Below are 21,109 nucleotides of genomic sequence, written 5' to 3'. Positions count from 1 at the left end.
GGGCTTGTCGTAACCTTCTTGAATATTGTACAAAACAGTTCTTAACTAGCCCTAAGACATGCTATCATACACTTTCCTGTCTCAGAAGCCAGATTCCATGAAGCAGCAGTACAGAGGCACTAACCTGCTAACCTTTTCAAGGTTGAAGATCTAAATATTGATATTTTCTATTTTGTAAGTCCAGTTCTCAGCAATAATTAATCTGCAATACTCTGAACGACAGCTGCTTAGTGGTAAGGCTTGCTGTTAGCCAGGGAATAAAAATAGATATAAGAAGTCAATAATGCATCATCCTCATTTATATACAGGAAGCCACTGGCTAATTTCTCCATCTGTGTTCAATACCTACAGCTTAGAATAGTGTTTTAAGGATCTATCTATATTTTAACAGTCATTTTCAGCCAGTTGCATGGCTGTATATTCGATTTAATTAAAATTGAAAGGGCTCCTTTAAATGACCTCATATGATTTACTTAGTCTATAGTAAAACAATGCCTTTTACTTCCAGAAGAGATCTTTTCCCATTCTTACATTATGTCAGCGAGGCATTTCGAGTCCTACTTGTCAGATCAGTGCAGTGGAAGAAGAAATACGTAACAGTTAGATGATGACATTAAGAAAAAGCGTTTTCAAAGTGTCTTAGAGAATGGGCAGACTGTGTATTGTCCCCAGATTGGAAAATAAACATTCTCAGGCATATAAATGTGCAGGTATTGTCCTCTGAAAAACATGTCTGCCACTTCATGCAAAATGTTAAGCTGTGGGGAAGCTCATCCAATGGAAAAAAACTAAAAAAGGTTTTAAGCTTGTTATAAAAAGTGAACAGATTACAAAAAGAAGAAAGTGAGGGGACAGAAAGGAAAAGTGAGAGACAAACAGCAAAGTATTTGGACTGCAATAGGCAGTCTGTCAGCAGAATTTCATTAACAATAAGAAGTACAAAATTCAAATGGCTGGCATCGACGGACCTTAATCCTCAGCAGTTTACATGCAAATTGCCCATTTTGTAGGAGAGAGCAGCACTATGTGGCAAAATCAGATGAAAAAACACAGTGGAAAGCAGAGAGCAACAGTTGGAATAACTTGCATTCTTTTTTTTTTCGTTTGTTTAATCATAACACAACGTCTAAGGTATATTCATAGAACTGGTTGTAACTGCTGTGTGTGTGCACACTTATATTTTGGATGCAAAATACTTTCTCCAGCAACAATCATATACGCTACAGCAAGTTTGAATCATTTAACATATAAAAAGGAAAAAAACATACAAAAATAGGCAAACAAACTAGAATTCAAAAGTCAAAAATTTAACAAATATTCCAATAGACTACTAATTATTTTTGAACGAGGCTTATGTTTACTTCCTTTTATTTTAAGGGAAAACATATTCCTTACTCCTGCTTACTATATCTGCTATTATGCTTTTATTATCATTATTTATTTTTGGTACTAGATTTCCAAATCTAGTGTTAGGTCCTCCACAGCATTATATTGAAGACCCAAAGTCAGACTGCAGACACACATACAATTTGAGAAGTACTTCCCAAATGCACACTAAGAGATTGTTTAGGGAACTCACTAAAACAGCTCCCCTGCAGACGTAACTTTAACATAGCCATCTTATATATATTAACTTTACAGTTATATAACATTGTAGGTTCATAGGAGGTTGCTAGGCTAGCGGCCCTAGAGCTCTTGCAAGCCCAGCCATGTTAATCCCAAGTTGCCTCAATTGTCTTTGGTCAGATGGACGTAATTCTCACAGCACGTGTATGATAAATACAGACTACCCTTATCCATGAGGGACATGGGTGCCACCCCAGGGGTGAATTTGCGGTCTCCCATCCATTTGTTTGGGTTGTGCTTAAATAGGGTCAGTGAGGAGCTCTGCTTCATGTGAATTGGAAGTTTATTCCAGAGTAGAGGCAATCTATGGTTGATGTATCTGTCTCTCCAGCATGTTCTGTAAATGTCACAGGCTAGGTTAAGATCTCTAGAGCAAGTGACTCTTGTGCCATATGACTTGCGGATCTGCAGCATATCCATCAGGGCAGGGTCAGAGACTGCCCTGTAAGCCAGGCACAAGTCACCTCTCAGCACCCTATACAATACAGAGTACAGTGACAGTGCTTTCAGTCTATCCATGTAAGTCATGGTTTGGAGGACCTGTATTTTCTTGGTGAGAAACCTCTGTGGTCTGTCCAGTTGCTGCAGGTGTCTGGTGAGGTACATGTAGAAGGGAGCACTGCACTGTATTAGTAGCCTGATGAGGTTCGACTACAGTGGGGTTATAACATCCTTAGACCTGGATGCGATGCCCTTACTTATGAGGTGCGCAAAGTAGAAGGCTTTCCTTACCACTGCGGAAACTTGGTAGTCGAAGTTCAGATTGCCATCTACCCGTGTTCCCAGATCTCGCACCACTAGGTTTGAGCTTGGGGGGGTGGGGGGGTTGCTGTGAATATTGTAATTAGCAGGGAATTCCACTTTCCCAAAATAATGCACTTTTTTGCATTTTGTTTTAGACCGTGGCTTTGGCACCAGTTATTTGTCTATGTTAGCCCCTCCTGTAATATGTTAACATCAATGGAGGACTGAATGATTGCACCCAATTTGCAATCATCAGTGAACCTGGTAAGCCACAGGCATCTACTTTAGCCTGGACTTCTGAGAAATAGATTCCAAACAGTGAAGGATCCAAAACAGATCCTTGTGGTACGCCACTGGTGACAGGTCTACTGATAGAGGGGGCATCACCAACTTTGACAGTATGTGTTCTGTTGGTGAGCCAATTGGTTACCCATCTAGTGACATAAGGTTTAATCTACTGCTGGGAGAGTTTCTCAATGATAACCGAATGGGGGATTGTGACAAAAGCCTTGGCTAGGTCAAGATAGACAGTATGCATTGTCTTACCTTCATCCAGGGCTTTGGTGACTTTCTTGAAGTAGTCTACTTGGTTTAATAAGCATGATTTACCCTTAATGAAGCCAAACTGGGTTGGATTTAGAGTTTGAAGATCACATATGTCCTTGTTGATAAGGTCCATGATGATTCTTTCCATGGCCTTGCAGAAGAGGCTGCTTAGACTTATGGATCTTTAGTTCCCAGGGTCAGATGATAGCCCCCCCTTTGTGCAAGGGGATTACTGTTACTGTTTTCCACTCTGCTGGAACAAAGCCAGTTTTCAGGCTATGGTTAAAGAGAATGCCAAGTGGGTCTGTTAGGTCCTGTTTAGATTGCTTAATAAGCAACCTGGGATGATATCTGGTCCCACTGAGGCCATGTTTCTGGCCTTGGAGAGCAGCTATGACCTGATCTCTAGAGATACTAGGCAGAGGGACTAGTGTCAGGTATGCTTTGTGGTATGACTGGTGGAGACAGGGGGTGAAGTTTGCACCAAATGTGTCAGCTAGCTGGTTGGCAATTTCCTCCAGTGTAGTATGAGTGGTACCAACTACTACCAGTTCGGCACATAGCTGGGCATTCCATTTTAGAGTTTAGATGTAGTTAAAGAATGAGTTATGATTATCCTTGGCTAGGGATGCTATTTTACCTTCGTAATTAGCTTTGGAGGACTTTACAAGATTTCTGATTTGCTTGTTCAAGTTGTGGAGGAAATCCTTCCTCTGCTGAGTCAGTTTCCCTCTTGTTCTTAGACATTAGTTTCTTCCTTTTGTTATATAATCTGTTTATACTGGAGGTCCAACCAGGGTGACTTTTTTTTGGGAGGACCTAGTTTTAATCCAGTCAGGCACAGCCGTGTCTTTACAGTTGTTTAAGTGTTTATACGGGGCATTTGTGTACACCTCTGCATAGGAGTCATGGTTGTCTGTGATTGCAGGGGGTATAACATTTTTTTATATCATTGCTTAGTAGGCTGTAGTTTGCTTTGGAAAATTGTTTTAGTTTTTTTTTCACTCCTGTGGTGGTGACAGGGTCAATAGTTACTTCGAACAAGGCATCACATGGGAGGGGGAGTGCAGTGACCCACCATGTTGGTGAATACTATGTCTAGGACATTTCAGCCCCTTGTGGGGGTCCAGAGCATTTGTACTGACAAAATCCAGGAACCACTGGGTGAGCATGTTCGTGCTCATGTATGTCACCCAATTGACGGAAGGATAGTTGAAATCTCCCATGACTAAGGTGTTGGGCTATATGGTGAGCAACTCCAGTAAGCCCAGGTAGGCAGTGTGCTTTTCTTGGTTCATGGTGGGGGATCTATACCTAGCAATGGTGTGGTTGGGTATTTTGCCTATAGTTAATTGGACATGGAGTAGTTAGAGTGTGTCATACTGTTTGACCAGTCTTGAGGTGTACTTGGTTTTAATGAAGATAGATACTCCTTCACCTTTGGTTCTGTCACTCTCAGCTTAGGTCTGCATGTCTGGAAGGCATTATAGCCTTGCTCGACTGGGGTGCTCTCCAAGGCCCTGAACCCTGTCTCAGTGACTGCACAGACATCAACATCTTCCAAGGTGAGGAGTGCTTCTAGAGAGTGCAGTTTCTTGTTTAGGCTCGTAGCATTAAGCAGGAGAACCTTGAGTTTGTCTCAAGTGGATTTCGTTACATCGGAAATGTTGTTGTTTTGACAATGCTTAAAAAAGGCACTATGGGGGAGGCAAGCATCAGTATCCAAAAGCCTAGAAGAGATGGGTATAGACCATTTCTGGCAAAGCAGCATGGTCTGTCGACTATGTCTTTCGAAGCTGACAGATACAGGATCTCCCTGGATTGACATCACAAGCTAAGACAATTGTTGAAGTCGATCATTTTTTTGTTTATATTGTGGCATCATCCTGAGTAAAAGTAGAAAGTTGTTTAGGGACAGAGTCAACAGTATCAATAACAGGCTAGATTTAGCAGGTCTGAATCTATGCTATCCAAGTATCAGAACAAGGCAACTCAAGTGCAGACAGGTACAAAAAAAAAAAAAAAGTTAAGGGTGAAAACAAAACATGGCTTGCACAACTGTGATCTCACAGTATAGACAAAATAAAGACGGGTCATTCTAAGATCTGCAGCATTGGAGAATCTATCTTGGTCACTATATTTATGTCAAGAGTTAAATTTGATTACATATCCCTTTCAAGCATACACTTTCAACTAGCAAACTTTCAAACATAGCAGGATCAGCCACTGTCTTATAGACCAGGCACAGGCCACATCTAAGTAACCTATAAGAAACAGAATATAATGACAATTCCAGAAGCCTTTCCAACCCTCTGATTTTTTTTTGCATCATATAGTCAAATTACTTCAAGTGGCTTGTTTGAAGGCTACATGGTGTACTATTGTTTAAAAAAATGAGTCGATCAGTCTGATATAAAGTAGTACAGCTCCCTAGATCTTTAATTTCTTATGATTTGGACATCTATTTTACAATCAAAATATCTGTCCTGTTTGCCAAGTGCTGCAGTGCTACATATAATCACATTAAGGTTAAGGTCATTACCTCTGTACATAAACACAGTTTTGAAGACCACCTTAAACAACCTGGCATCTTTTACTTGTGGAATTATGTTAGCCAGCATGTAATCTTTGTTATATTTGGTTATCCAGATCCCATTTCCACTTATTTATCTAAGTAGAGTACTTTAAAATGATGTGGTTCCTCTACAAAGCCCTAAGGATAATAATGACATTAAACAAAAGAAGTTACATTTACAAAAGATAAAGACTTGAAAACCCATTAAATTAATGCAGTAAGTTGCTGGAAGGCATTAAAAAGTTACAGGTCAAGTTACCTATGGACAGTATAATACCTATACTCCAGCTACATAGGTTAATAGCTTTTTAATGTGCGTCTCTGTCCCCCTGCATACTGATCATTTAGCCTCCACTTCTTCTAGGCCCTTTTATTCCTCGTCATAGTGGCAACAGTTATTCATGGTGCAGACCTCACCCAGGCAGATATGAAGGATTTTCTATTTTGTGCCTCTCATCCCTTCCTAGTGGCAAAGGAGTACACTTGGAGATGCAAGATCTTTCCCTGTGAGCATGCACTCCATTAAGGTTACCATGTTGACAATGCTTAGTGTTGACAACACGTTCCCAGCCCATATGTTTCATGATGCGAACCCCTCTCTATTAGCTGCTGGCACTTCAGGGAGGCCGACTGCTTTCCTCCCATCAGAAGGCAGAGCCTGTGTTGGGCTACTTTCTCCCAACCTCCCCTATTGCCACCTCCAGTGCTTGTATCGCTAGTTGATCATGGCTGTGTTTGTGTGTGTGTGTGTGTGTGTGTGTGTGTGTGTGTGTGTGTGTGTGGCAACTGAGCAGACAAGAACACTTCACAAGAAAAGTTGGTGGAAAAGGAGTTAGAGGAAATGGAAACTTGCCTACAGTTACAGCCACAATACCAAAGGTGGCTGGAGAACTGGGAATATACAGTGACATACAGTGATACCGTAGAGAGAGCAGTACAGAGACAGACAGACTGATAGAGACATGCCACCTATATCAGACAGTATCATAAATGAATAAAGTAGAGTACAACTGTTCAGCAACTTCAATTAAATCCAGCTGGCAGGCACATTACAGCATTTTCTACCTCTCCCCCCACCCCCTAAAGGGCCCATCTGTATACCGGAAGAATGCAAAGTTCCTGTAATCACGGCTGCAAAGATAAAAACCACACCCTTCAAAGCCAAGAACACAGCATCCATGGGACCTGACAACATCCCAGACTGCATTCTACACAAACTACAGAACAAACTGGCACCTCGCCTAAGTACCATGTTCTATCATAACCTCACCTCAGGCTTTATGCTCACTGAATGGTGCACAGCAATGGTTATCCCACTCCAAAAAGGGGGAGCCACCACAAACCCCTGGAACTACCACCTCATTAGCCTGACTAGCCTAGTCTGCAAGGCTATGGAATGTATCATCATGGAACTTATAAACAATTACATTGGTAATTTCCAAACTCTGGACCTCACCCAGTTCGGGTTTGTAAAAGGCAGATCATATCTCCTAAACCTGAATGACTTCTTTGACGTGGTCACCAAAGCTGTAGATGAGGGTAAGGAGGTTCACACAGCCTATCTAGATCTCGTCAAGGCTTTTGACACCATCCCCCACTCTGGAATTCTAGATAAACTCACTAAACTAGGTATAAATCCCTATGTCACAAGATGGTTGCCAACTGGCTCACTGACAGAACCCACACTGTGAAAGTAGCAGACTCCAAATCCGACTTCAAACCAGTGACAACTGGAGTACCACAGGGTTCAGTCCTGGGTCCTCTCCTGTTTGGTATCTACTTCTCTGAAGTACAGGCCAACACAAAAGGTCTTTGGTTAACAAAGTTCGCAGATGACTGCAAACTAGGAGCCATAATCGAGACTCCTAATGATGTGGACATCCTACAAAAGGGCCTCACTGAGACAGGTGCCTGGTGTCAAAGCCATGGCCTCAAGCTCAATGCCAAAAAGTGCACCGTCATCCCTTTTGGTAAAAACTCTGTACCCATGAGCTACCACATATGCGGTAGTCTACTTAACACTGAAAGTGTGATAAGAGACCTTGGGACACAGGTGGACAGTAGTCTCTCCTTTGATAATTACATTGCCACAGTAGTCAGGAAACCCTTCTACGTGGCACACCTCATCACAAAAGGTTTCTCATCCAGGAAAAGAGAGGTCATTGTTCCCCTCTACTCATCACTCATTAGATCCATTATAGAATACAGCGCCCTTGTTGGTATGTACCTCACAAGACATCTACAACAACTAGAAAGGCTGCAGAAATACCTCACAAAGAGGATTACCAGCCTCAAACAGATGTCCTACTCAGACTGTCTCAAAAAAACTCCAGCTTTACTCCGTAGCATATCACCTACTCAGAGGCAGTCTCTGCCTAACATACAAAGCTATGTCAAACCGAGCTATTGGAAATGCTCCACTTAATGAAATCCCAATCTCTCCGAGCTACACGCTCTAGGGACCTAAACCTTGTCACCACAATAAACAGAACATGCTGTTGGGATAGATTCCTGTCCCAGAGACTTCCCATACTCTGGAACAAACTACTTATCTATATCAAACAAAGCTCCTCATTAGCACTCAAGAAAAATCTTGATGATTGGATGGGAGATAGGAAATTCACCCTGGGGATCACTTCTGTGGCTCTGCTCGACAGGGGCACAGAAAAATAATTTTCCTGGGTGACGAAAGCTAGGGTACCTTTTTGGCTAGGCTTATATAGGCACTAGGGCTAATAGCCTAGTACCTACCTATGAACCTACAGATAAAAGGTTGATGGGATTTAAAAGACTGATTTGGGGGAGTCACCTCTGCATTACAGATATTCCAATTTGTGGTATGGCTAGTCATGCAAGACATATTGTTCAAACTCTGATCATTGCTGTGCTATTCTTGCACCAAAATATTATTACAAACTCAATATGACCACTACTAACCATTATATGACATCCTCATATCCTGACTAGTAAACCAAGTCTGCTCTAATTATATAATTTTACATTATTCTCTCCATAAAAATTTTAAAGTATGCATTTTTCTTACTATTGTGAAACACTTTGTGCTATATTATATAATCAAATGTTATTACCTTGTCACCAAACTTTTATTGCATTGCGTTGTATTTCTTACTGTGCTGAACCTTTCTCACCTGGCCTCCACTGAAAATGGGTACTGCCCAGTCGGTCTTTCCCAGTAAACAAATATAAAATAAATAAAAATATTGACTGTAAAAAAAGTTACAGTGATGATAAAATTGTCTATGGAATGACAAAGAAAGAACATTATGAAACAAAAATAATGAAAAGTGAATAGCTGACTTAGAGAAAACAGACGGACCTCAAACAGATGAAATGTGACTCTTAAAAATGTACTTAAATTTCAAGATGTCATATTCTCAGGCAAGGGGATCTCTCACAAGTCAGCAAGAGATGGCGAACTACAGCTCAAGGATTATAGGTTTGTAAGACGTTAGTACTACAACCAGGGAAACTGACTTACAGCTTCTTAGAAAATAAAATGAGGGAAAATTGGGAATTAATAACCAGGACTGTTACGTGTAGCCTCCAGTCTTTATCAATATTCTGTTACAATTCTTAGTGCATTTATATATAAACAAAACAGATTCTAAATGCAGAAAACTAAATAAAGTAAACCATTTTCAAATAATATGTATGAGAAGAAATGCAAGTTAGAATGAATCTGGGATCTGCTTAAAATGCCTAATTCAACGAAATATGTTTTTTCAAGTGGTAAGACAATTCTGAAACAATGTTATTTTCCCAGAAAAATTGAAAATCAATATTATTGACCATCACTGCACCAAAAGAACTTAAGATGCAGCGTTTGAAAGGTCAACAAGCAGCACTGCAAGACAAAGAAAAGCCTATGCTTAGAGATAGCTGTGTCATGTTTTTGATACAGAGGGCAGAGCTATGTTAACAGATAGATGCACATTTAGTCGGCTTTGGCAGCACTTCTGAGATAAGTGCAACATGGTAAGCAAAGGTTAACAGTAGATGCCAGTGGGTAATGATCAGATGATAGAAGAGATACTGTGAAAATTAGAAAGACACTGGTAAGAGTTTGGCCTGGGTGCATACCTATCACTGGGTCACAGGTACGTGCCTACGAGGTTATGAAAAAGCCTATCCTCACATTCCCATGGTAGTTTTCTTAGCCCTTAGATTTTGTGCATGAATAACCCAGCAGAGGGTAGAACAAGGATATATTAGGATATCTTATGTGATAAGTCAGGGGAGAATTTATGGTTTCCCATCTAGTCATCCAAATTTTGTTTGAATAGCATAAATGACGTATTTCACCTTATGTGAAGTGGAAAACTGTGTTCTCTGTGACACACATCTATCCCTCCAACATGTTTTGCTTATGTTGCAAAAGAGATTGAGATCTCTTGATTGGATGTCTATGCTACTATTGGACTTGTGAATGGTTAACAGGTCTGGCAGGTTCACAGGAGGTTACTAAGCTATTGGCCCTAAGGCCTTTATAAACCTAGCCATGTTATAACCTTGTTCCCTTATTGACCAAGTTATATGGTCTATATTTTCAATGCAAGTCTATGATCAGCACCAACTGCCTTTATCTAACAGGGACACAGGTAACACCCTGGGGTCAATTTATGGTTTCCCATCCAGTTGTCTAAGTTACACTTAAAAAGGGTCACTGAGGAGCTCTGTTTTGTGTGAAAATGGAGTTTGTTCCAATGGAGTGGCAATGTCTGGGAGACATTTCTATTTCTCTAGCATGCCCTGTTAATGCCGCAGGCTAAGTGAAGATCCCTAGAGAATAAATCTTTTACCATTTGACTTGTGGATGTGCAGTATTTCCATTAGGGCAGGGTCCAAGACTGCTCTGCAGGCCAGGCACAAGTCACCTCTCAGCAGCCTGCAAGATACAGAGTACAGTGACAGGGCCTTCAGTCTGTCCATGTAGGTCATGTGTTAAAGGCCCTGAATTTTCTTGGTGAGAAACCTTTGAGGTCTCTCCATCTACTGCAGGTGTCTAGTGAGGTACCTAAAGAAGGGAGCATTGTATTCTATTAGTGGAGTGATGAGGGATGAGTACAGGGGAGTTATAACATCCTTAGCTCTGGATGTGTGCCCTCACTTATGAGATGTGCAACACAGAAGGCCTTCCTTACCACTGTGGACACATGGTGATTGAATTTAAGGTTGCTATCAACCTGTGTTCCTAAACCTTTCACCACAGGGTTTGAGCTAAGGTGGGTACTGTTAATGTTGTAATTTACAGGGGCTTCCCCTTTGCTGAAAAGGATTACGCATTTTTTTCCATCTAGCTTAAGTCCATGGCTTTGGCACCAATCATTTGTCTGTGTAAGCCCTTTTTGTAGTATGTCAACATTGTTGGGGGACTCGATAACTGCACCCAGTTTGCAATTATTGGAGAACTTTATAAGCCACAAGCAATCTATTTTTGCCTGGACTTCAGAGAAATAGATTCCAAACAGTAGGGGGCCTAGTTCAGATGCTTGTGGTACATCACTGGTAACTGGTCTGCTGGTAGAGGTGGAATCCCCAACTTTGAGTGTTAGCATTCTGTCAGTGAGCCAGCTGCCTACCCATCTAGTGATATATGGGTTAATTTCCAGCTGGGTGAGTTTTTCAATGATGCCTCAGTGTCAAAAGACTTGGCCAAGTCAAGATAGGCTGTATGTACTGTTTTGCTTTCATACAGGGCTTTGGTGACCTTCTTGAAGTTCAACAGGCTTAATAAGCATGATCCACCCTTAACAGAGCCAAAGTGGGTTGGGTCAAGAGTTTGAAGATCACCTATGTCTTTGTTGATAAGGACAAAGTTTATTGAAGCTCTGTATGTGAGGTAGAGTTCACTTCTTGGTAGCTTGTATGATACTGAGAAGACAGACAAAACTCTGAGAAGGTCTGTTTTTTAATTTAGGCCCTCAATTTTATTAGTGAGAAAGTGTGGTCATTCCAGCCGTGCAAAATGTTTAGAGAGGTACATACCAAAAGGGGCATTACATTCAATGATCAGCCCTAGAGAGCCAAGGACAGTGTAATGATTACATCTCTTGACCTGTGCACCATACCTTTAGATACAAGCTTAGTTATGTAAAAAGGACATTTTACTGTCAACACAGGTTTCTAGATCCATGACTATGGGATCAACTTTCAGAGGTGTGTCGTCACACAGATGGTCATACTTGCCAAAGCATTCTATTATACATCTCTTGGCGTTTAGTTTTAGTACATGATTTTGACACCAACTATTTGTATGAGAAATGCCCAGTTGGAGAAACTTGGTGTCTTCTTTGGAGTTTATGATGGCACCAAGTTTACAGTCATTTGAAGACTTGGTCAGTCATAAACCCTAACATTTGCTTTCACCCCTAAGAAGTAAATGCCCAAAGAGTGAACCCTGGGGCATGCCATTAGTACCGTGTCTTTAGGAGAAGGCAGAACCACTTATGCCATTTTCCCCGAGTTCTTCTATGAGCCACTTTAATATCTAATAAGTTACATAAGGGCTTACATTTAAATGAATGTGTATATCTACAATGTCTGAATGTGGGATGATGTGGAACACACTTGTGAGGTTGAACTGTGTAGTGCATACTGATCTGTCCTCATCCATTGCTTCAGTAACCTTCTTTTTAAGAAGTTGATCAGGTTAAATAAGCAGGATCACTCCTTAATGAATCCAAACTTGCTTGGGTTATCAGTTTTTGTTTGCCTTGCGTGCCTGTTTATTAATTTCATAATGATCCTTTCCATACATTTACAGATGAGGCTGGTAAGGCATATGGGTCTATAATTACCTGGGTCAGTTGATGCAACACCTTTGTGCAAGGTGATGAGTATTGCTGACCTCCATTCATTCAGCAAAAGCCTGTTTGGGGTTGACACTGAATAGCCTCTGTAGGTGTCTGATCAGTAGGTAGCCTACTATGATATCCAGCCCCATGGAAGTAGTGTTTTGGACCTTGGATAGCACCTTGAGGATTTGTGCTTGGGAGATTTGAGGGGAGGTGCAGATGTGGGTATGTAACCAGGAAATAAAAGAGGGGAGGAGGTGGTAAAGGTTGAGCTAAATGTATCTGCAAGTAGATTAGCAATGTCTTATGGGTCTGAATATGTGAGCTCTGTCTAGTGCTCCTCATTGTTTTGGAGATTTCTAACATAGTTAAAGAAGGTTTAGTGGTTATCCTCCACCCGAGTGGCTATTTTTACTTTATATCCAACTTCATATCCAACTTCGGTTGATTTGATCAGGGTCCAGAGTTCCCTGTTAAATTTAGCAATAGCATTTTTAGCATCTTAAAGAGTTAAATTTATTTCTGTATGCAATTATTTCTTTCTTTGTATTTACTTCCAATGGGCACAGATGCATCTATACAGTTTACATGTGAACAAAAGTTAACAATAAATTATTCTACATGAACAGTAGGATCATCAGACAGGAAGGGGATTTTGGATTTAGTCTAGTCATCACTCAGTTTTAGCACATTAGTCTTCACATAATCTTGGAATACTGAAGTACTGGAGAATGCTTCTGGCTTCAGCCTTACTATGAATGTGACTGATTTGTGGTCTGATTTGACCGCATAGGAAGTGACAGTTAGTGGGAAGCAAAGCTGTCCCATACTGGTAAGCTCAAGTTAAGGATTTTATTACTTCTTGTTGAGGTGTGGACTAGCTGGTGCAGAGAGTTTGTATTTTTGACTCCTAGAAATTTCTGGGCATACATGTTTGAAGTTGTATATATCTTCCAATTAATGAAGGGATAGTTGAAGTCTCCTAGGATAATGGCATTTGGCTTAATGCGTAGGGATTCCATACTAATTAGGCAAAGAGTATGGGCCGGGGGGGGGGGGGCATACAGCGAGTCCTTTTGTTAGCTATGATATGACAAGGGGTTTGTTAATTGTCAGTTGGACATGGAAGAGTTCCAAGTCTTTATCTTATCTAGCAAGGCTGGTGGTGAAATGTCTTTTAAGACTACGGAGAGAGCTTAAAGTACAATATAAAAAAGGGAAAGAGAAACTTCTGATTGCATAAGGGCGAGATACATAAAGTGCAAGAGAACAGAAAATGTGACAGCTGAGAATGCATTTGAAAGAGCACGGACAATGAAAGAGGAAAGTGTCTATAACAAAAAGGGGATACAACAATAACACAGCTGAAAGAATTTTGCATTGATAATATGTCATTTAAGATAGTAAAGTGGAACCTGATGCTGAGGTCAGAAGGAAACACAAAGTGTAAAGAGGAGGTAAGACTTTCAGTAAATAGTAATTACCAAATGAAATGCAAGACTCATAGCAACCAAAGAAATGCAGAAATTGTGCAACTGAAATATCTCACAAACCACACATCATTGTTATTAAAACAAGAGCAAAGTTCTGAAGCAAGATATGGTGATCGGTTCCCAAACACACAAGGTTTTTTACACAGTAGAACATTGTACCAGAGCAGTCATACTAATTACCAAACAAAATGGACAAATGTTCCCACAGATGTTTATGGATGTATGATTAGTGCAGACATTCCATAACATTCTGCACACGATCTTTAGAATGCCACCTGGAAAGTACTGAGATTCAAAGAACTGAAATGATGTACTCCCTGCGAATGCGCAGTCACTGCCATATTTTCTTGAATGACAGAGTGAAGCAAACTTGCTTAGCAGGTGTTCCTATGCTCAGGATAGGCAGGCAGTTCTGTGTTGTGTAATGACACTACAGAACATTACTGAGCAATGCAGCTATGTACAGTACAGCTTTGTGTACCATGGTACTCGGTAATGTATTCTGTCTCTACTCTGCAGACTTGCACAGTATAACTTGACAGAGCAGGCTTGAATGACTGAGACTCATGGTGCCAACCAGGGCTTTGTTTACATGACAAAACATCACAGTGTCTGCATTTTCAGAACTGTCACATATTTCTTCGTCAGTAACTAAGAAAATCATATTTCTGTGACAAACTCTCAAGGCAGACACAAAATAAATTTCCTGTTGAACTAAAACAGTGTTTTAAAATATAGTTCCTCCATATTATTTTCCAAATAACTGAGTAAAAGATCAATAATTTCAGTTACAGTGCTGACTTTTCTTTAAATAGTTAAACATTCAAAAACTATGATTTTAATCAAATACATTCCCTACTCCAACAGCCTGTATGACTGAGAAACATGTCATTTGAATAAGTGACATTCTCTGCATATGTCATGCTGTACACTGCACCTGTGTGTGACGACTATCATTTTTGTGTGTGTGACGACTATCATTTTTGCATTCTTTTCCTTTCTTCATGGCAGCAGTGTAAACAGAAGTCAGATGTATGGCACAGGGATATTGTGCCTTGAAGATGCATCATTTATAATGAAGAACTAATTCCCAGGAAGAGTGTGCATTTCATCAGTAAAATGATTCATCTATGCACTTGAGAATTGGCGGAATGTCATTATTAACTAATGGCTATAGATTCCAAAACACAGAGATATAATGAAATAATCACTCTTTTACTGGTTAACTTGGAAATGATTTAGCTTCATGCAACTCATCATGAGACAAGTACATTTTAAATACTATTTTTCAGTACAATGAAATAGAAAACGGAGACTGTTTGCATCAGGATTCGTCTACAACTGGCATTCAATTTACACTGTGTATTCCTCAAAAGTCAGTCAGTGTTTGCAGGGCTCATCCTTAACACAGTTTAATTATTTAGAGCAGAAGAACGCTGGCCAATGCACGTGTCTGGAAAATGTAGACTTAAATGCTTTCTTTGCTGGAATGTGTGAGAGGGATGGAGAAGGAAACTCCGGCACTAACATTACAATCATCTTATTGTCTTGTCACAGCACTGCTCAACTGTTTTTCTTCCTATCCAACATCTTATGCCCAGATTTAGGACATGCTTCAGCATGAAGATCTAGCTGAGCAGTACAGTAGGATGGTCACAATTTGGCTTACTGTTGGCTGACTGTGCATTCAAATATGAAAGGCATTTGGAGCAAATGTTTCATGTGGTAGCCAGAGAGCCTGTTACCTTGAGGTTCAATCACGCTTACTTAAATGAACCTGACCTAGTGAAAGCAGAACTCAAACCTGAACAAAGACTTTGCTAAAGTGGAAAAAAAAAAAAAAAAAAAAAAAAAAAAAAAAAACTGTTTCCCAGTTTTCATACCAACAGCGAACACACTTTTCCTCTTCTGTGTATGGGTGTGTACACATGAATTCATCTGTATGCATGTTCATTCATATGTGTGCCCATTTGTACCCATCAATGGGTAACAGCAAGCAGTTTAGCAGCATACACAAAAGTAGCCATGAAGGGAGTTGAATGATATGACCCTAACCATGCACCCTGATGTCTTACAGACATGCATGCACACACCACAGAGTAACCTGTGCTTGTTCTCTCCTTGACATATGCATGCTCGCTCTCACACACACACACACACACACACACACACAACCCCCCACCATGACAGCTACTATCAGCAGCTTGGGATCACCAAGCCCACATTCTCTGCTCCTGTCACCACTGGGATCATGCAATTAGCTGATTCAGATTAGCATCTCCCTTCCATAGGGATGGGAAAGCTGGCCTAAACTCCCACCATTTACTGTGGCTCTTCCAGCGCTAAAGCCACTAAGTGAATTCTGTTTGTCTAGCTCATAGCCTGTGATTTATTCCACTGTGCCACACAGCAGGGCTCATATTTAAATTACTAATTCGTTTACACTACGTACTCTAGCAGGACATTCCATGGGTCAACAACCATCTCAATGAAAAAAGTGCACAAACCTATTACAAAACTTGGACCTACAATCTGCTTATTACTGCCAGTTCTTCCTACTTTGTTCTTTTCATTTAAGTTGATCTCCTTATAGTTTATCTATTAGGTATCTTATGCACTCATAATACATCAACATTGGCCGTTGTGACTTCTACAGCGAAGACCCCCGGATTCTTCACGTCTTCGTTTTCTTTCTTTCTACCTCATATACCATGTTGATCAGTGTCAGTGAACTCCCTGTAGGATCCAGACACGTCTTGTACGAAATGGTCTCCAGAAATGTACACCAGACTCGAGCTTTCGTCTAACCAATGACCAATACTAGCAGAAGAACTTTTCACTGCTTCCTGAATGACAGCTCATAACAATACATTCCAGTATTCTGTTGCATCTGCTGCCCTTTTACAGTGACTTTCATTTTCAAATTTAGATAAAACTGTCACTGCCCTGCTTAGCTATTTACTCTGGTGGTGCAACAATCTTTGTGCTATTTACAAAGAGAATGATTTTATTCTTATACCATGGAATAAGTCTAAAACATGCACATGCAAGGGTAATAAATATAACAGCAACCTCTAAGGTGCACAGTAATTCCTATTATTTTAAGTTATGATTGGTTCACCATAACCTTTCACATTCCATCTTCTATGCTCCAGTCTAGCTTCTTAATCATGTATCTACCCTAAATCCTTTCCATGTCTAACTAGGTACTGAATCAAATGGTTTACGAACGTTAAGATGCACCGCATGCATCTACAGGAATCCTATAGGATAGCACTTCAGTAACGCATTCAGAAAATGGACATACATTTGTTTCACAAATTTCCTTCTAGTATGAAATCATGCAGACTTCAGTTTTATACACAATGAAATTATCTTGCAAGGAAGCAACCATTTTGGTTCTTACAGTTTTCTTTGCACTTCTCATGTGAGCAGCTTAACCCTTACTGTCCTGTAGTAACCTTGGAATCTCATTATAAATCATCACTATTACAATGATACCACATTTGGCATGATTCAGCCATCGGTGTCAAGTATGATGCATGGTCCAGTGAAAATCACAAACAGAAGTTTTTAGAGCATCTCCAATGTTCTTGAAAACTAAATGTCGGCAGTTTATCAGGTCCTTGTGACTTATCCCTTGTAATCACTATTGACACATTCAGTATCTCTACTCCCTACATCACGTTATCTGCTTACTATCCTCCCCAGCAGCCATAACAACCTCCAAGAAGGATATGGTCCATCATCATTGGTAAGTGTAAATATGATCTGTCTTAAGCGCTTTGGTTTTCTCCAGTCTATAATCAAGTTAAATTAAATCTGTAGCTTTTCTTTTTACTGTAATACACCTACAAGACTTATTAATTTCATCAGCTAGTTTCCTTTTAACTTGCACTTCAGCTACATTTACTTTGCTTACTGCCTTCTTACAGTCTTCCATATGTTAATTTATTGATATCTCATTACTTCTTGTTAATCTCTTATTTTATTATCCCTTCAGCCCAACAACCCATTTTATATTACTGTTTAACGTTACTGGTCGTCTTCTCGGTTTAACGTTTAACATTTAGGCTTTTCATTTGTACCTTACTCATAGTCATAAAAATGTCAGTCTTCACCATTTTCATAGCTTATTTACTGCCTTAATTTGCATCTAGTCCCCTAGCTTCCTTTTAACTCTCACCTCAAGCACTATGTTACTAACTTCTTTGAAATCCCCCAGACTAGCATGACCACTGTTAGCTAATGGTGCTTTTATTTCAACATTTTTTATTTCCACTGCTTTAGTTAAGACCATATCGAGTACATTATCCCTTCTTGTGCTGTTATACTCCAACTGACTAACTTCTCATGATCTAAAATGTTAACCAATTCCTGTTCCCTATGAACTTTAACATTATCCCACTCAGCACTTGTCAGTTTTAAATACCATATAATATTGCCAGTGCTTGTTTTAAGTTCAGATAGACAATATTTATCCACATTTTTTAGGTACTGATTCATATAATTCTCAATCTAGAAATTGGTACCATGTTATTTGTAAATCATTACACATCCCTTCTCTCTCTCTGCTTTATCAGTTCTAAATAATTTACATCTTGCTATCTGCACATTCTACCTCCCTTCTTTGGTGTAGGTTTCTGTAATACCAGTAAGATTTACTCTATTCATAAACATCATTTACAGTTTACCAATCCTTTTTTATCAAAGCTTCTTGCATTATGTAAAAACTGTCATTCACTACCTAACACTACCTCTCCAATATATACCAACCTAAGGCAATGCGATCTAAACAAGCTAGAGACCTGCTACAACAAAATCGCCAAATTTGCCACAGGGTCATCCTACCATAGTCACCACTGTCTCTCACTTGCTGAACTGGGCTGGCTTTAACTCCCTCACCTCCTTCAATGGTATCAACTCTCACTCGCCCACAAACTAGTAAACCGTCCACTAAATGTCCCATCCCTCCAGAATCTACTCCAACCCTATCGCACCACCAGACCACTAAGATCCAGCAACAAAAATCATTTGCAGATCACTAAAGCCAATAACTCTGCTGGTGAAGCACTATTCTCTTGCACCATAGCCAAATTATGGAACTCCCTCCCACCCACAATTACCTCCATACCATCATGCACCCACTTCAAAACTTTACTAAAAGCGCACCTAAAAACATGCTGGCTATGCCCTTGCAACTCCCACTTTAATATCACCCACCCCATCCAACCACTACCTTTCTTTCCACTCCACCAACTACCTTGATTATAGCAAGCTCAGATGCTCATAAGCCTAGTACTTATTATACAGCAGGAACTTCTTATTGTAACATTTGTTAATGTCTGTTATGTACTTCACAGATAGATTCTAGTTGTCTACTGATGTACTATGTTCTTCATCTGTAAATATGTTGTAAGTAATTGCTATGTAAATTGTTAATCGCTATGTAATCCAATGTAACTACTGTCTGTTTATTTTAACTGTGGAGCTTTTCTCCCCGGACCTCCACTGAAAATGGACCTACGTCCAGTCGGACACAACCGGTCAACAAATTTAAATAAATAAATAAAAATAAACAAAACCAGAATTTCGAATTGATAATGGGCTGCTAAAGGGAAAACTCCAAGAGAAAGAGCTTAAAACTAAAGACTACAAATGAACTTCTGTATGTGACAGCAAAGTTTTTAATGAGATCATTGCTTTAAAACAAAAGTAAGATACTCTGGCAAGGTTAAAAAAAAGGCTGTAGGGAAATATGAACACAAATGAGTTAATTTTTTATCAACTACTTAAAGATTTGGCACTGCTACAAAATGAATGTAAAAACATACAGTCATTAAAGAAATATAAAATAAAAACAGCACATTCGGGATCTAGAATGAAAATGTTAACTGAATGGAAGCTTTGTTTATGTTCTGCAAGAAGAGAAAAGAAATATGTTGCAAGATGAGTGAAGAGTATGGTGACAATTTGAACTAACTACTAACTGTAAAAATCTGAAGGTTACATAACAACCCTCAGCTTTTACTACCTCCAAGGAAATAAACCTTGTTCTTATTTACAAGAAGCAAATAGTAAACTAAAGCAACATAAGCAAACATGTCTCATGTTGACTTAGCACAAGAAATTGAAAAAGGGAAATAATTCTATAATACAGAACATAACACAAATATTTGTAGCCCAAATACCATGAAGATAACTAAGGGAAAATGTGTTATAGTCTACACTACTGAGCCTGGAGCTACTGTGGAACACGGACTATATCTGAAGATGAAAAAAAGGAGTTAGGTAAATCCTATATTATACCATGACCCCCCCCAAAACGTGCACGCTGATTGGCCAGCGAAATCGAGTTATACTAATGGAAAAAGGTCCAGTCGCCCGGACTTTTTTCCATTAGTATAACTCGTTTTTTTAAAACACTGTCTCGCTGTGTTAAATGGGTTTAACATAGCGAGACAGCTTTAAAATAAGCAACGGAGATCTCCGTTGCTTATTTTAAAGCTGTCTCGCTATGTTAAACCCATTTAACATAGCGAGACAGTGTTTAAAAGCAACGGAGAAAGCAAGATCCCCGTTGATTTTTTTAGTGTCTCGCTATGTTAAATGAGTTTAACATAGCGAGACAGTTTTAAAATAAGCAACGGATATGTCCGTTGCTTATTTTAAAACTGTCTCGCTATGTTAAACTCATTTAACATAGCAAGACATAAAAAGCAACGGAGATCTTGCTTTCTCCGTTGCTTTTGCTCAACTCTGATGTACTGCGCAGGCGCAGTACATCAGAACTGCCGGATGCCAGACATCTGCGGAAGGGCAGTAAACAGGCATTATACTATGCCATTATTTAAGAAAAGTAATAGTTTCTTTTCTTAAATAATGTCATGTATAATAGCAATAACCACTTCTGGGTGTGGGTAATGCTAAATTTACCCACGGTTGGCTGTTTGGTCCTCGGGCCGCTCGGGACCAAACCACGCCAACCGTGGGTAAATTTAGCATTACCCACACCCAGGCGTGGGTTATTGCTATAATACTCAAATATACTTCATGAAGTTATCCTATTTTGCGAAGCATATACAAGTGAGCAAGTGTAACCAACAAGAAATTGATGCACTTCAGAAGGAAGAAGAAAAAAATGGTCAAGATGATGAAACAGATAAAAAAGATCTCTCTCTCTCTGCATTTAAATGGAACTGCTCATAAAATGCATATACTCAAAATGTCAAACTTCACATTTGGCTAGGGATTGTGCCAAATAGCATATGAGGATATGAACAAACTATTTCAGTCAATACATTATTCTG

This window comes from Protopterus annectens, chromosome 16.part0 (genome assembly GCF_019279795.1).
Source record: "Protopterus annectens isolate FY-2018-M chromosome 16.part0, PAN1.0, whole genome shotgun sequence".
NCBI lineage: Eukaryota > Metazoa > Chordata > Ceratodontiformes > Protopteridae > Protopterus > Protopterus annectens.
Note: the sequence above shows the minus strand (reverse complement) of the source record.